The sequence below is a fragment of the Sus scrofa genome, chromosome 5 (genome assembly GCF_054392235.1).
Source record: "Sus scrofa isolate SSC_HxYL_T2T_F1_AM1 chromosome 5, Sscrofa_HxYL_maternal_Yorkshire_Landrace_v2.0, whole genome shotgun sequence".
In the NCBI taxonomy this organism is placed as follows: Eukaryota; Metazoa; Chordata; class Mammalia; order Artiodactyla; family Suidae; genus Sus; species Sus scrofa.
The window spans coordinates 97,951,523-97,969,109 of NC_139387.1; the positions used below are offsets into that span (position 1 = coordinate 97,951,523).

Below are 17,587 nucleotides of genomic sequence, written 5' to 3' on the forward strand. Positions count from 1 at the left end.
CCAGCCAGCTGCTCCCTGCCAAAACTTCTGGCCCACAGAACCATCAAAAAGAGCAACTCGTTTTAAGCCCTTAGGGATGTTGTTTATTATACAGCAATAGATAACCGAACGTAGTTTAGACAAGAGTTTTGCCATTTTTTTTAATTAAAGGATACTGGTTAGCCTATTCCAGGTAATCTATTTCAACTGCTTGGGGATGAGTATATTTTTAAAACTCTCTGTCAGACTCTCCTATAGAACTAGAGTTCAGAATCATGGTCTAGGTAGCATCATAAGTGGATGCATGGAGTTAGAAAGTCAAACCGAGCAGAAACAGAGGGATAAGCGTTTTGGAAGTCATTAACATCTGGAATTATCCAGATAAAATAAAACAAAACCTCCGCCTTAGTCATCAACAACTTGCCACGTGAGGTGAGGCTAGCTGCAGCAGGGCAGGTAGAGAACCAGGAAATCAGAGATCAATGCGTAAACCAGAGGACAGAAGCACATTTCTCTTGGGTTTTCTTGCTGAGCAAAGTCATGTTTTTCTGTGTTTTTGTCTCTCAGTCTTTTCTGGGTGTCTGTACTCAAGGAAACTTGCCTGGAGTTGGGTGACGAAGGTCTGCAGTTCATGCTACGTTGACGGTGTGGGTGTGTTCGTGGATCATTAGAGCCTTATCCCCAAATTCAGGCCCAGTATTACCTGAGGTGCAGCATAATTAGCCATACAAACAAGATAGAAGATAGAGAGGTAGGTACATAGCTAGGTAGGGAGAGAGAGGGAAACATATTTTTTTGGCCAATATTTTCAGGATTGTACTTTGTGCCTCATATCCCACTTTCAGCTGAAGTTTGGATAACAAAAAGCTTTGGCAGTCTGATGAACACAGGAGAGGCAGGAGTGTAAGCCCCTGAGATGTGTGGAGTGCTGTTAGATATGTTTGTATTACACTGGAAAATCATTAAGGAAATAGGTATGCCAAGCCACACCGTCAATTTCGAGATATTGACTCTAACAGAGATGTCAATATTCTAGTCACATCAGCAGAGTTTAACCTCAGCTAATGTCTACTGACATGTGACACTGTGCCTGCCCTTAAAACCATTTATGTCTTTGCTTTAGGCAAAATGCATTCTGTCTCTATTGATATATAATTATCAAGTGCTTGAATCTAAAACTGTAGACTTGGCAGAAAGAAAGCAAGAGAAAGAAAGTGCTGGTTTTCATTGGAGGCATGTCTGCCTTTGAAGCGTCGTATTTCAGAAGCTGACATAAGAGTCTCCAGTGGTTTTGATTATAATCGTTGCTATGTGGTCCTGGCGCTTTGCAGGGCACCGCGCAGAAGACCACATGGGCGATTGGCTGAATAGCGCTGATTAGTGAATGAATTTGACAGAGAAAAGCCTAGAGGTCTTTCAGCCCCCCAGCCGCTTTCCAGGAGGGGGAAGACATCCTCTGGGCCGGGCCCATTCAGGCTTTGGATGTGTTAATATGAAATGCTTTCATCGCTCCAATTTCCACTCCTGTGGATTTTTCCTGGCTCCAGCTCAGTGACCTGATTCTCTCATTTTCCCCCCTCTGAGAACATACTTTTTCTTAAGTTATTTTTTCTCTGAAATCCACACCACTTCCCCTCCCCTTCCCTTTTGATTTCTCATTCAGCCTGGAAACTACCTCACCAGTGGTAATTAGCCTGAATACTTGAGGGAGGGAGGCGCGCTCTCCTCAGGAAATAGCCAGAAGAAAGCTGGATTCCTTCTTCTAAGAGCCAGGAAGAGAAACCCAGGCCCCTGTAAGCTGATTACATCTTTCTTTGCTTTTTCATCTATTGTGAAGCACCACTCTCTGATGAGGGACTCTTCTTTCTGTGGTTTTATAACCTTAATTGATCCATACCACCCACTCTCAGCTTGTTGGGCCAGATAGACTTGCCAGGATACTTTCCCGGACCAAGGAAAGAGCAGAAATATACAAGTGTTAAGTGCCAATTAGCAGCTTTCTAGTTGTTTCTATCTCAGTCTCTTGTGTGTGTCTGTTCCATGTGAAGCTTGCCTGGAGTTGGGTGACAGAGGTCTGCGTTTCATTCCCATTCTAATGTCGTCTGGAGCTCATTCTGCAGCGTGTTAGTGGATCCATTAGAGCCGTATAAATAGTATTTCTGTGGGGAAAAAAAAAAGGTCTTTTTTTCACAAGTCAATTTGTCATTTTTTAAATCATAATAGCTATGATTCATGCATGTTGTGCTCTGTTCCACTTTTTAATTATATTCTCTTGAAGAGACACTACAGTAACCCTGGAAGTAGTTGCCAATACCTCCATTTTATAGATGAAGAGTCTTAAGCTTAGAGTTAAGTAAGTATATAATAATTTTCCCAAGGGGGCACAGTTAGTTAGTGTCAGACCTGACATTAAAAACCCAGGACTTTAGCTCCAAACCTTTATATTAATTACAATGTTCAACTGCTTTTCACAAATGTGCAGGGCCAGATTGAAAACTGCTCGAGAGAGAGAGGAAGAGGAATTAAAAAAAAAAAAAAAAAGTAAAGAAAGGAAAAGAAATGAAGAAGTTCTCTATTTGAGCAGAGCATGGGGGTGAGAGAGAGAGAGAATGGAAGGACGGCTATTCAGAGCCGTTTAAACCTAGAGGAGGGCAGGGCATAGCACCCTGGTTTACAGAAAGCTAATTGAATCTGAGAAAGCATGTTATCTAGGTGCCCACTTTCCAAGAGTGGATACAGTCAATGGCATGTTTAAAAACCACTTGTTGGAGTTCCCATTGTGGCTCAGTGGGTTATGAGCCTGACTAATATCCATGAGGATCTGGGTTCAATCCCTGGCCTCACTCAGTGGGTTAGGGATCCGGCATTGCTAATGAGCTATGGTGTAGGTTACAGACTTGGCTCGGATCCTGCATTGCTATGGCTGTGGTGCAGGCCGGCAGCTGCAGTGGATTCAACTTCCTGGGAACTTTCATATGCTGCAGATGCGGCTCAACAAAGCAAAAAATGAAAATATAAATAAGTAAATAAGTAAAAAAAAAAAGTTGTCGAATTTGATGCAAACTCTGCCTAGCTCTAATAAACAAGAAGTCCCTGAGCAGACGTGCAGCCCTCTTTATCAGTTGGTGGGCATTATTAGAGTTCCCTGGTGGCCTAGCAATTAAGGATTTGGCATTGTCATTGCTGTGGGTCACAGCTGTGGTGTGGGTTCGATCCACAGTTTCCTGATCTGGGGAACTTCTGCACGTCACAGGCATGGCCAAAAAAAAAAAAAAAAATTGGTGGTCACTTTTGATTTGGAAAAGATATTGACTTCTCTTTAATAAAAAAGCATAAAATTTTAATATACTTAACATGAAATTTCATAATCTTTCTCTTGACTCTCTAATAAGTAGAAAAACGAGAAGAAATATAAAGACAGAAGCCTACTTCGTCATGTTTGCACATTCCCCAATGCATGCTCAGACCATATTATTTCATTCCTTTTTATGTATTTTTCAAATTCAAAAATGAATATCCATGTAATTATAATCGTTAGATACTGATGTTAAAATCTCTGTTGGTTTGTATTAGTTTATCAAAATCAATGATGATAACGGGCGTTTGTGCTACGATTGCTTTATCGATAGACACTCTCATTAGATCGAAGACTCCTGATTGCATAGCCTGTTCAGCTGACACCAAGAGTCCCAGGAACCTGCTCCCTGACCTGCATAAGGTAATTATTTTGCGCGCCTGAAAGATATTCACAGTTGCAACCTCTTGGCTTTACCATTGCCGAAGCTCCGGATATTTTCCAGAGCTGAGTTTCCAGAGCAGCCACAGCTGAGAGTTGGCTGGCCGGCTGGAACAGAATCCCTAAGCGGTCTGCGCATGAAATCACAGGAGACCATGGTCCCTGGTCAACAGATACTCAGCAACCTATGGGGAATGTAATTACATTTTACCTTTGAAGTTTGTGTCAAGAAGATCATTCACTTTTGTGACCATGGCACTGAGACATTTTGTAATTTCCCATAGCTTAAGGGCTTTTCATGCTGCATTAAGTATCTACGGTGTTTAAATAGCATTACAGCCTATTAAATCCACGACCCACTAAATAGGAAGCTCGCTGAACACAAAAGAGTAATTCACAAGAACAGTTTTCTATAAGGTTATTTCTCTAAGATAGAAGAAAAAAGTTTTTGTTTTTCGGTTTTTATAAAAAAAGAGAAGGAATTTGAGGCCTTGGGCCATTGATAAGTGGAATAGAAAGGGGAAAAAATTTCAACTACTTCGACCTAATTTCCTCTGTCACATATTTTTGGCTTCTTAGAGCAGATGTGTCTGTGGCATTACATAGGCGAGGCATGAGGAGTCCTTGCTTAGAATTCATGGTTTCTTATTTTCCATGCTGAAGTTTGACCACACCTGTGTATCCAATACCCAGAGAGAACCCTTCTCATTGCAATAAAAATAGCTTCAACCAGGGGCTGCTCTAGTTTTGCTTGGCTTTGGTCTTATGAAATGACTCACCTAACACTTTTAAAAAACTTTTTCACATATTGAATAAATAAAATGTAACTGAATTACGAATTCGAAGTAACCAACTGCACTGACTCCCACTTGGAGGTAGAAGGATTGCAAAATGTTATGCTCTGAAATGAAGCTACTTTTTTATTTTTAATGGAACCTTGGAAAAAAAATCACCATTTGATTTCTGGACACAGTGTTTCAGACTCTAGTGTTAATTTTATTAAGCAGTGCAGTCGGAAAGTCACTGGAATCATCCCATAATAATTTGTGCTTTTGGACCTTAATGGTCACGGCGATAAGAACTCAGTGCTCAAATAATTATCCCAACAAATAGAGAATTAATCAACCCAATGTCATCCAGACCCTAAAGTAACTCACTATAATGATTCTCATTTTTAAAAATGTAATCTTCCAAAAGAAATAATAAAGGAATCGGGAACTAGGAATTGGGGGGGGCTTCCTACGAAAAGGGTGAGTTGGTAACTTTGGACACTTGAAAGGAGGTAGAGAGACACCTTTAATTGAATCTTATACTAAGTACACACCATCTACAGGATGAAAGTAAATGTCCTTATTTTGATAGAGCTTCATGCTCCCCTTTAGTGAAATTGAATTCGTTGTACCGAGGGATCTCATCTTATGCTATGGAGAATAATTTATGTATAATTTAAAAACAAAAGTAGTATAGTGTTCAGAGAATAAACTCAAATATCTACAAATACTATACAATAATATCTAGTGCCCATCACCATCCCTTTTTAAATACTGCTTATTAGTGTTGCTTTTTCTAGTCTAAATATTATATTCATTTACATGAAAGATTTCTTTCTTAGATTATAATTTCACGTTCATTTGGCAAGCATGTAATGAGTTCTTATTTGTGCTGTATAGAGGGTGATGGATATGGCTCAGCATTCAAATTGCTCATGGAATAGTTGAAAAAATAGAAATATAAGCCAAGGGTTCCCACTGTGGCTCCGCAGGTTAAGAACCTGACTAGTATCCATGAAGATGTGGGTTCAATCCCTGGCCTCACTTAGTGGGTTAAGGATCTGGCATTGCTGCAAGCTGCAGAGTAGGTTGCAGATGCAGCTTGGATCCCACATTACTGTGGCTGTGGGGTAGGCCGGCAGCTGTAGTTCCGATTCAACCCCTAGCCTGGGAACTTCCATGTAGCACAGGTGCGGCCCAAAAAAGACATACATGTGCATATGCGCACGCACACACACACACACACACACACAGAAATATAAGCCAAAAATTGTGAAAAGTGTTATAACACAGTACCAAGTATTATGCGGTTCCAGGGAAAGAAAGGTACTATTTGGGCCTCTCCCACTCTGTTATATACACACCTTACAGGCTTTCATCCTCACCGCTCCTCAGACTGTTTTTATCCAGGTCTGTTTTTATCCAGGTCCGCAATGGCTCCCATGTTGCTAAATCTGGGTCACGTCTTAGTCCCCATCTTGCTCAATATGTCAGCAGTATTTCACACAGTGGTTCATTTCCTCCTTCTCAAAAGACTTTCTTCACTTGACTCCCAAGAGGCCACTCTTGCTTCACTTCCTGTCTCATGGTCACTCCTTTTAAGTCTTCTGTGTTGGCTCTTCTTTATCTTCCCAAGTTCTGAACATCAGGACCCAGTCCCTGAACTCTGGGCTCCTCTCCTCTCTCCCGAAGTAATCCTGCCGCATTGCAGGGTTCTACATATCAGCTATTGCCCATAACCCCCCACTACCTATCTCTGCCTGTGATTTTTCCGCTGAACTCCAAAGCTTTTATCCAACAGCCTACCTAACATTTCCACTCGACAGGTCCAATAAGCATCTCACACAGAACATGATGAAACTTTTTTTTTTGGTTATTCCCACCCCCTACCACCGTCTTTTCCATCTTCATGGGTGGAAACTTCATTCTACCAGTTGCTCAGGTCAGAATTCTTGGCATTATCCTTGACTGTTTGCTTCACATTCTACCTTTAAGCTTTGCCTTCAAAATATATTCAGAATCTGACACCTCTTAACACTTCCCCTCTTGTCACCCTGTTCAACATCTGTCAACTGGATAATTGCAACAGCCTCTTACTGGGTCTTTCTGCTTTTATTCTTCCTCCCTAACTCTATCCTACACGTGGCTATCAGAGTGATCCTGTTAAAACACAAGGTAGATTACTTCACTTTTCTGTCCTCTACCCTTCAATGATTTCCAACCTTATTCTGAAAAAAATGTAAGTCCTTTCCATGGCCCATGAGGCCCCAAAAAATCTTGCCCCATAGCTACCTCTCAGATCTCATCCCCCACCTTAATCACATTGTGGCCTCCTGTCACTTCTCACAATATACCAGGAAGCTCTGCTTTGGGCACTTGGCACAGGCAATTCCCTCTGCCTGAAATGCTTCTCCTGCCACCACCACGCCACATAGACTGAATTCATGCTTTATTTTCATCTCTGCTCTCTTATTACTTCATCCAAGTGGCCTTCCTCAACCACTATTTAAAATAATATCCTCACTTACCTGCCTTATTTTTCTTTACCTAGTTCCACCTGGCATGTATGCTATTATTTGCTACTTATTGATTGTTTATTAGCTTCTGCTAGGATCTAAATTCTACCATGGTAAAAAAAAAAAATGTCTTTTTTTCACTGTTTCATCTCTAGATCTTAGGACAAAATCTGGCATCTGACAGCCTTCCAATACATAATGAATTTTAATGAATTAATATATTTGAGCTGAGAGAAAAGGACAAAAGACCCCAGGCAGAAGAAACCAGCACCTACAAAGGAATAAATTTGGTCTGTTGAAAACAGGAGCGAGCAAACTTATAGCCTAGGGACTAAATCTAGGCTGCCACTTGTTTTTTGGAGTAAAGTTTTATTGAAATATAGCCTGGCTCATTCATTTACACTACTGTTTATGAATGCTTTCATTCTACCACAGCAGAGTTGAATAGTTATGAAAAGACCTTACGGCCTGCAACCCTGAACAATTTACTCTGTGGCTTTTTACAGGAAAAGTTTGCCAACCCTTGGTCTGAAGGGTGGCATGCATGGCGGACCTGCTGGGAAGATGGGAAGAGTTGGTGAGGGCAAGCTGGAATGGGTTTATGTGAGTTTGGAAGTCACATGTAAGTCAAGAGAGAGTGAGACAATGGGTGCTTTTAGGCAAGGGAGTCCCTAAAAGGCAGGAACTCTGTAATGTACCTTGCGTCCAAAAGAGTGCTTTCTGTTTAAACCAGGTATCCCACTGGCAGCTGATGCCAAGACTCCTGCCTTAATGTCACTGCCATGTGTGGGATTAGCTCTTGATATAAGAACCAAAAGGAGGTGAAAAATCCCTTTGCTTCGCCCCACCCCCATACTCTGTGTTGGCCAAAAATTATCTTTCTCTTGTGGCGAGTCTGATACAGGCGGCTCCAACAGAATCCATTCTTGCCTCTAGGTAACTGGTCTCTTCTGATCTCAAGACTCTCAGAAACATGAGGTTGGTTCCAGGGTCACCAGGAGACTTGTGTCTTCTCAGATTTGTCGGTCCTGCTTTAGGAAGTTTCCGGAATTTGGGAAACTTCAGAATTGCGTCTATAGGGGGTGACAAGAAAATCACTAAATTGTCCGTGGCTTGACAGCTCATCAGACCTTTTCCAAGTTCCCTCAGCCATGATTCGTCAGACTTCGCCACTGGCTTAAGGTCAAAAGATGCTGATCCGTTTTGCTTTTACTCAGACTGGATTTCACAATAAAGCGGCCTTTCCCCTGCTGTCTTTGGTGCTTATGATTTTAGCTCCAGCCAGACCCTACGTAAGGGCAGGAGTAGATTTTGAAGGGGAAAAAAAGGGAACAAATGTGTTCTGAATTTCACAGAACAAAGTGGAGCTCTGGCTTGGGGTGGAGCTTGGGAGTAGCTGCCCCCACCCCTCTTCCCTCTGAGAACGCGGTAGTGAAATCAGGTCTGCTTCAGTGAAGCTGCGGCATTTGGGTTTAATTTGATAGATCCCGAAGTGCCTACTTTGGTTTGAGACTCGGTTCTGGCTTGACTTTTTTTTGCCCATCGCTTAAAGTGTATGTGTAAGCAGAGGAAGCCAAGTTTCCACTTGTATATACTGAATCCTTCAGCCAGAAGCCCACAGCCCTTAGAACAGCTCGTGTCGTTTATTGGCTGGCCTTTAAAAACTCAGAGTATGGGTTAACTGAAAAGTGATAGGTTATCATTTGAAGAAGGAAGTGGAAACTTCCAAAGAGACAACAGTCTAGCACTAAGCCAGAGAAACAGAACGTTGATTTCTGCTGTAGCCTTTGGAACCCGCTCTCTCTTCTGGCTTTACAGTAGATCAGAACTTTTTTTTTCTTTTTTGGTTTAATTTAATACTTCAACGTTCAGGAAGGAACCAGATCAAGCTTTTCTAGGCATTATCGGCCTGGGATGTGCTGAATCAATTGCAGGCTTCATTTTGTAGGAGTCGGTATCAATGGATGGGGTGCTAGCTCAGCCCTTTTGAAAGTAACAGACGGCGTTGGCTCCAATAATTACATTAAGATCGTGGATACACACTTGCCTTGGGGATTTGGAGTTTGGCTTAATCAAATCTGGATTTGACATTTCACAGCCCACATCAAGGATGTCTACAAAGGAACATCAGAGAATTGCCAGCTCTGCTTTTGGTCTGACTTAGTGCCTCCTCCTGGGTAACTGAGCAGGCCTTGTGCTCATCTTGTTGATACTTTGGCTGCGTCTCTGCCCAGCTGCACAGCGCTCAAAGCTTCTGCAGGTCATAGTTTCCTGCCATCCGTGGGAAGGCATTTATTTAGTGCCGGCCATGCCCCAGGGCCCCGGGCTAAGATCTGGGATAGATGCGGTGGGGAACGGGACTAACGGGACTCTGAGCTGTGTTCGTAAAATGCGACAAACAGTAAGAGCGACGGAAGCTCCCCTGCGGCTGAAAAGCGATGAGATATTCTTATTCACTCATTACTGCCACGTCCTGGTAGACGATGCCCACCCTGGAGGAGTTTACAGCCCAGTCCAGAGGTTCTCGACTCTAATCGCCCAGGAAGTCCCAGGAATGCCGATTTCCAAGGGAAACAAGGCATCTGCCCTTCTTATAGGCAGATATTTTTGAGGCACTTGTCCTTCGGACCATGCTTTGAGAACTACTGATAAAAGTACAAGTAATGTGAACAAAGCGTTGTGAAAATAGCACAATAAGTGCTACACCTGTCACAGTGGAGGCTCAACAGTAGAAGGGCACAGCCCTGATTCGGAGGCCAGAGAAGGTTTCTGAGACGAAGATCTGGATCTTACAGGATGATGGAGGGTTTCATGGGGCAGACAGTGCCACCGCGGGTGCAACGGCTGGGAGGGGAAGAGCGTGCCAGGCCGAGAGGAGAGCAGGTGAAGGACACCAACGTGGAGCAAGTAGACCTGTTTAGGTGCCCTGTGCGCGTAGAGCTGGGAGGGAGAGTGAGGGAATTTGGTCCTAGAAAGCAGGCTGGAGGGAGCTCGTGGAAGATCTTGAAAGACAGTGTCGGACTGAGAAATCATTAGTGAGAAACCACTTTGCAGCAGGGCAGTCACGTCATCACGTGCATCTCTTGCAGAGGTGTCGGGTGGCAGCGTGGTGTTGGGCGGGAGGCAGTGGAGGAGACAGGCTGCAGTTAGGAGGTCCTCTCTGGGGGTCCTTAAGTGTAAAAACATCAGGCTTGTTGCCAGGATAGGCAGGCAAAGTATTCTGTGATTGTAAAGATAGATATAAAAGTAAAAAGATAAATGTAAAATATAACAAAGCTGACCCACCAGCCATAGGAAGAGCAGGAATCAGAGGAGGGGCTGCCAGCGCCTTCCCTCGGGAGACACGCCATTAGCATCAAACAGGTGCTATTCCTGTGCGTGGCTTTTACCTTTCTCTCCATTCACTGGCTCCCTCTAGGTCTTGTGTCTGCCTCACACCTTCTTCCAACTCCATATTTCTAGTCACGTAGCAATAAAAGAAAAAGATGCAGAAGGAACACATATGACATGTTGGGGTGAGTCTAGGAGGAACCCCAGCATCTCATCAAGGTGGCCCCTTCACTTAGAGGGTGACCTTGAACAAAGCCTTTCACGTTAGTGATCCATGTGTCAGTGGACCCTGAATGTCATTATACAGTGACAGTCATGGGCTGGGTTTTTTTTTTTTTTTAATTATCTTTTTTTCCTAATGGAAAAACCTACAAGTGTTGAATGAATGCCAAGTAATTGATTTTGTGATCCACAGCTGGAAAGGAGCATGAAGATGCATAAATGTAGGGGTCGTTTTATTTCCCTAGCAAGACTTTGTCAATGCAGAAGGATTGGGAGAAAACAATTACTAGCATAAGTATATGGATATTCTGAATTGTGAACCACTAGAAAGCATTCAGTCTTTATCTTCAAGTGTGAGGGTTTTTTGTTTGTTTGTTTGTTTGTTTGTTTTTGTCTTTTTAGGGCCTCACCTGCGGAATATGGAAGTTCCCAGGCTAGGGGTCAAATCCAAGCTACAGTTGCTGGCCTACACCACAGCCACAGCCACGCAGGATCCAAGCTTCATCTGCAACCTGTACCACAGCCCATGGCAACACCGTCTCCTTAACCCTCTGAGCAATGCCAGGGATGGAACCTGTGTTCTCACGGATACTAGTCAGATTCACTTCCGCTGAGCCACCACGGGAACACGTGGCGTTGCTGTGGCTGTGGTGTAGGCCGGTGGCTGTAACTCCAATTGGACCCCTAGCCTGGGAACCTCCATATGCCGCTGGTGCAGCCCCAATATGACACAAAGATTAAAAAAAAAAAAAAAAAAAACACTGTCTCACTCTCTAAGAGAGCAGTATATTTTGGCAACCAAGATTCATAAAAAAGTAAGGTTTTTCTGTGTAAGCCCCAGCTTCTTCCCACAGGTCATCATCCTGGTCTCCAAGACACCAGGTCAGCCTTGGATTCAGGTTTCAAAAGCCTTTAGTTTTACAGACATCCAAAAATCAGGAACAATTCTCGGGAGCCAATTGGCAGTGTTCCTGGTAAACAGTGACTTCCACCTCTTCCCACAAGGCCCGACTAAGAGAACTCACTGCCTGCAGCAAATACATGCCCCGTGTCCTCACCACACACACGTTCCCATGAAAAACAAGCAAAAATGGGGCCAGAGCAGGAGAGGCAGACACAGAAATGTCTATCCCTTCCCTGTGCTTCTTGGACCCACACCTGATTTCTCTGAGGCTAGTGCTGATTTGTAAGCCTTGGAAGGAATTTGTCAGGAAGGTTTTTGTCAATTAGAGGGAGGCCAGGCCTCCCCTTCTTGGCTGTTCCAGGGGAGCTGGTTGTCCTTGTGGTTCTGGATACCCTTTCCCTCCCTCTCCACTGTGGTTTCTGGGGTGCTGAGCCAAGTCTGTGCAGTTGACCTGCAGCCAGAGGGGAGGTGTCTAATTTTCAGCAGGCAGCACGCAGTTAAGTTCTCTTAAACCCTCTGACGAGCTGCAAGTGAGGCCCCATCCCTGGGGCTGGATCAGTTTGGGGAAATCAATTCATGTCCTTCAGGATTTTATAAACTTTAATGTCGGCCTCTCTTAATGAGACGCTCTCAAGGCCTAAGTCTTGACTCTTCTCTTCGGTCCTCCCAGGGATATTTCTTAATCTTCTCCATCGATTGCGTGGCCCTTTCTTAGACTTTGAAGCTCTGTCTTATCTCTTTTGAGAATTCAATTCAAGGAGCAACCGAGTGTAATGGGTAACCTTGTGATCCTTGGCATTTGCAAGTCCAGAGAGCAGGCACCGGCTCTGCCACACAATTGCTCTGAGACCTGGGACGAAGTGCTTAACTTTCCTTCCGAAGCCCACTTGTCGTCAGTAAACTCAGAAGAGCAACAGCATACTCTTTATCAAGCTGTGATAAGGATTAAATTAACACGTTACCTATTAGAACAGTACCTGGTTCCTACAAACACAAGAGTGATAATCTGAAAACATATATATAACTAGATGACTGACTTCCCTTCTTTTTTATTTATTTTTTAATTTTTTTTTTGTCTTTTTAGGGCCCCACCTGTGGCATATGGAGGTTCCCAGGCTAGGGATCGAATCGGAGCTGTAGCTGCCAGCCTATGACACAGCCACAGCCACAGCCACAGCCACTCGGGATCCAAGCCGCATCTGTGACCTACACCATAGCTCACGGCAACGCCGGATCCTTAACCCACTGAGTGAGGCCAGGGATCGAACCTGAGCCTTCATGGATACTAGTCGGGTTCATTAACCACTGAGCCACGACAGGAACTCCTGAGTTCTCTTCTTTACATGAATGTTTGGCCATCTGCAATCTACATATTTGGTAGGGATACAATCCCAGAATTTTTTTGACCCTCAATAAAATGCAGCCGATCCCATCTAGCCTTAAAGGGACAGCTTCTTTAAAGGGTTGACTCTGCCCCCTATATGGGACCACCCTGTACGTCTTACTGAAAGCCACCTTCATTATGTATCATTTGTTCAGTGCCTGCTCTTGTCTAGGCACTGCGTTAGGCAGTGAAATCTCAAAGAACAGACAAAGCCTTTACCCTTAGAAAATCTTACAGTACTGCTGGTCATATGTACGTAGTGTTTTAAGTCTCACCCATTTATATTAGTCAGTTTACACACCGTAACTAACAGTCCCAGTGTCTCAGTAGCTCAATGAAAGTTTTTTGGTGTTTTTTCAATGACCACACTTGTGGCACATGGGAGTTTCTGGGCCAGGGTGAGGGATCCAATCCAAACTGAAGTTGTGACCTACACCACAGCTGTGGCAATGCTGGATGCTTTTTTTTTTTTTTTTTTTTTTTTGAACTAGGATAAATACTTTTTCTTATAGTTGTTCAAAAGCCACCTAATAGGGGTGCCTGAAACCTGTATTTCACAGTCTGGTGGTCTGGCAGTGAACCTTGAAGTATCTTTTTTTTTAATAAGATTTTATGCCTTTAACCCACTGCATCAGGCTGGGGATTGAACTCTCGCCTTCACAGCGACCTGAGCTGCTACAGCTGGATTCTTAACCCATTGTGCCACTGGGGGAACTCCTAAAAGTTTATTTTTTATTCACACTATTTTAGTTATCTATTGCTTGGCAGTGAATGATCCCAAAACTTAGCAGTTTAACACAACAAACGTGTTATCTCATACAGGGCCTGAGAGTTGAGCATCTAGGAGCAGCTTAGCCGGGTGATTCTAGCTCAGGGTCTCTCACAACATTGATTCAAACTGTCTGCTAGAGCTGCCGTCACTTCACCGATGGACGGGGGTTAGAATTCTTTTCCCAGCTCGCTCACCTGACTGTTGGCGGCAGGCCTCAACTCCTTGCTGGCTGTTGGAGAGAAGTCTCCCTTACTTCCCATGTGGCATCTCCACAAGCATGGCAGCTGGCATCCCCCAGAGAGAGTGATGAGAGGGAGAGCATAAACTTGCGTGAGAGACCACACGAGGCAGAGGTCACCGTCTTTTATGACCTAATCTTAGTGGGACGTGCCATCCCTTCTGTCACACGCTATTGGAGATGAATGCACAAGGGTGTGAATATCGGGAGATGTGACCCTGGGAGGCTGGCTGCCCCACAGTGAGCATGTGTCCTGGTCTGTTGTGAGTCGTTGGTCAGGTGAGATAGTGGAGTGTCTGCCCCACGCACTTTGATTCCAGGACCCCACTTCCTTCCATTCTGCCCTTGTTATTCTCCACCCAGTTCCTCCGCATCTTGCCAGGGGATGGGGAGCCAGGAAGAAGCCCTAGTGCAAGGGCTGCCCAGTAGATCCTAGTGGCCAGACTTGGACATTGTGTACATGACTTTGGCCCACATTCCTTTAGCCAGAAAGCACCTAATTGCAGGGAAGGTTGGGAAATATGTGACTCTGGATTAAAAAGGGAAGGGGATTCAGTGACTATATAGCAGGCACTCTGCCACACCTATTTGAAAAGAGGTTGTTCATTTAATCAGCTTAATTTAAAAAAAAAAAAAAAAACCAGTCTGTTCAGTTTTAACACAACAACAAAAATATGATTGCCTGCCTCTCTGTGACAAAGCTGCTGATTGATTGCATATTTTCACCTTTTCAATGCATTGTAAATGCAGCCCCTATTTAAGGGGCCTGAAAGCAGGTGGTGGAGAGCAGTTCCTGAACCATTAAGTTTGCTGCTTTTTCAGGAATACTATTAGGATGCTGGCAGAAACAAGTCTTGCCTTGTTTCCCAAGTGGGGAAAGAAGAAAGTCTTTGTTCCCAAGCAAATGAAAATACAAATCACAAGACTTAAATTATGGATGCAAAACAATATACCAAAATGTGGTTTGTGTGTAGTATTTGCATGCATTTTAATATGCATCTGTCATTCCCTTTGCTAAATTCACTAGGCACTGAAAATATTAAGCAACTGAGTACACGTAATAATTAGAAGTATTTTGAAATATATTTTAACCCTTTTGTGTTCCTGTTGCCAAACCTCTTGGTCTTTGAGGGCTCTGAGAGGTCAAATCAGATCATTTTTATTGGTCAGATCTCAGGTCTCTGTGGACTAAGAAAAACTCACCAAAGTATTTTTCATAAATGATGTGATAACACTCAAATGATTGGAACATCTAAAATTATTCCTAGGATAGAAAATTTTCAAATCCACATTTGAAAGCTGGAAAAGGCTTTAGAGAGCCTCTGGATTAGATATTCCCATCTCTCCTACTCATTCTGAAATCTGGTCATATGTATTTCAAAGAATCCATGAGAAATTTAAGATCACTTCTTTTTTTGACATGTCTGAGGCACATAAACCAGGGATCATGCCAGAGCAGTGACCTGAGCCACAGCAGTGTTGGCACTGGATCCTTAACCCACTGAGCCACCAGGGAACTCCTAAGAACACTTTTCCCAAACCCCAATTTGCTGAGCCTTCTGCTGCACTTATCTTAGCAGCTGAAGTTTTCAGAATCTGTTTTGCCCTTTTCTGGGGTTTGTTTTCATGACTTCCTAGTTGAGCACACCACTCCAAAGAGAAATCACTTTTAGGGCCGTAGCAAATATGAGCCAAATTTCAACCGCACATAGAATCTTTGCTCTCTGCACGTTGAGGCTTCTGGACCAGAGAAGAAGAATGTATTTCATGAGAACCCGGGTCTAAGTCATAAACTTGAAATACGTCAGGCTCTTTGTTGTTAATTGGCACTTACCTCACCTGAAGGCTTTTGCCAAGAGGAGCAGAGGGTTTTAATGGGGAAGAAAAAAAGGAAAGAGCCTGGAGCTCTGGAAAACAGTCCCAGCCACATGTGGTTTTTAGCTGAGGGGCTTCCCACCCCCCAGGATGCTAGAGCAACAAAGTGGCCTATGTGCTTTCTCAACCCTCAGCTGTTTGTTTGGGGGGTAATGCTCAGACCAGGGCATGAGTGAGAACTGCTTCGCGTAATTACGAAGACAGCTTGAAAACTATGCCCTTCTTTGTTTCGGCCTCCAGATGACGGCTGTCTAACCGCTGTTTGTGCCAGTTTTATTTCAAAGCGCTTTTCTTTCCATATTTCAAAGGTCAGTGTGTTTACTGGTGGCCAAAAAGAGCCTGTGTGTGAGAGAAAGAAACACATGTGGTTGAGTGGCAGAACTAGATCAGGAGTCAGAACTGGATTCAGATCCTAGATGGGCTTCTGGATCACTGAGAGAACTGAAATTATTTGACCTTCCCTTCTTCATGGCCACAGGACGGAGAGGGAGTGAATGGTATCCGCGGTCTCTTCTAGGTGCAAGAAAAAAAAAATTCTAGACGTCTGATGCAGGAAGAAGAAAGGTAGGTATTTCCAGTAAAGAAACATCATCAGATACCTAGCCAGAAAATGTACGCTTCAGCTTCTCAAAATGGAAATATTTCTCCCTTCAAAGAAAGCAGGCTGCCCTTGGAAACCTTGACACTGTTTTCGGTCAAGGAATCGTAGCACAGGGAAATGAAGCAAACACCAAGACTTTCTCAGGTGTTTCTGCTGGCTTCCAGACCTCATTACTTAGAACACCAAAGCTGATCAGGCTGAGTTACCTGCCCTTTTCTAAAACATTAGGGTTTCTGTTACAGATATTGGAAAACAGCATCACATTTCAATTACATACACTTCATCCCTATTTTAAATGTTCTTCATGATTCCTTTTCTTCTAGTCTGTGTTCTCCACATCCCTCTTCTCTTGGTGTTCTGTATATTGAGCTACAGGGAAAGGAGATGCATAAGCTGCAGAAGTGGTGGAAAGCATGTACTCAAAAATGGGTTGACCAGGTTCACATCTCAGTCTTGCCACTTATTAGCTGTGTGACCTTGCATAGTGTACCTAACCTCTCTGTGCCTCAGTTTCCTTGTCTACTAAACCAAGTACTCACTTCCTGGTATTGTGAAAATTACGTGGATTGACCTAAAGAGTAGTGCCTGGCACTGAGCGGGCATTCAAATGTTAGCTCATCACGAAAAACACCCCCCCCCTTTCTGAAATGAATCCCGAATAAGGAAAAAAAATCTTCTCTTCTGTCCCACCATCTCTTCTTGAGTCAGTCCACCTACACCTGTAGAAATAAAAGAGTAAATTTGCAAATGCCAAGGGAACAGTGCCCATGTTGTAAAAGGGAGGAAAAAGTAAAACAGAAAAACTTAATCTTCCGGTGACTAAATTTCCAGCCTTCTTTGAAGTAAGGGTAGTCTTTACATTGAGTTTGTACAAGACAAACAGAATTCTCACTCCTTAACCAGGAAACAGGCATGGCGGCTCTTGGCTATGGCTCAGGAAGAAATAAAGAAGGGAGGGAGCACGAAAAAAGGGGAACTAAAGCAGAGTGAAGACCTGAGCTAGGCCTTGTATTTTAATTGCGTTTAATCCTTCAGCTGAGTATTATTACCTCCATTTTACAATCAAAGAAAAGAATTTAGGAAATTAAGTGACTTTTCAAGCCAGTCATTGGTGTTCCTGGGGTTTAAATCCACTCCTATTTGATGTCAAGACCCCTGCTTTGGTCTCCTTTCCACATGGCCTTCCTCAGAAGGATTCGACTAGGATGGGGTTCGGAGGGGCCACCGGCAGTACAGACCGAACCTAAACCCCAGATGATC

General features: G+C 43.6%; 1 protein-coding gene and 1 long non-coding RNA gene across 4 annotated transcripts in view; one reads left to right on the forward strand and one right to left on the reverse strand.

The window, feature by feature from the left end:
• Positions 1-17,587, forward strand: part of LOC102159120 (uncharacterized) — a 654,277-nt gene that overhangs the window by 223,727 nt on the left and 412,963 nt on the right. For 2 of the 3 annotated variants that reach the window (XR_014804446.1, XR_014804441.1), the window contains one exon: positions 3,609-3,697. The gene's annotated coding sequence lies outside the window, so the exon portion shown is untranslated. Of the gene's footprint in view, positions 1-1,642; positions 1,773-3,608; positions 3,698-17,587 lie in introns of all 3 variants that reach the window. The other variant, XR_014804455.1, reaches the window with a different exon arrangement.
• Positions 61-7,160, reverse strand: LOC146403578 (uncharacterized). Its single transcript, XR_014804486.1, has 2 exons — positions 5,850-7,160; positions 61-2,138 (listed from the first exon to the last, which is right to left on the reverse strand). It is a non-coding gene; the product is annotated as an uncharacterized LOC146403578 (long non-coding RNA).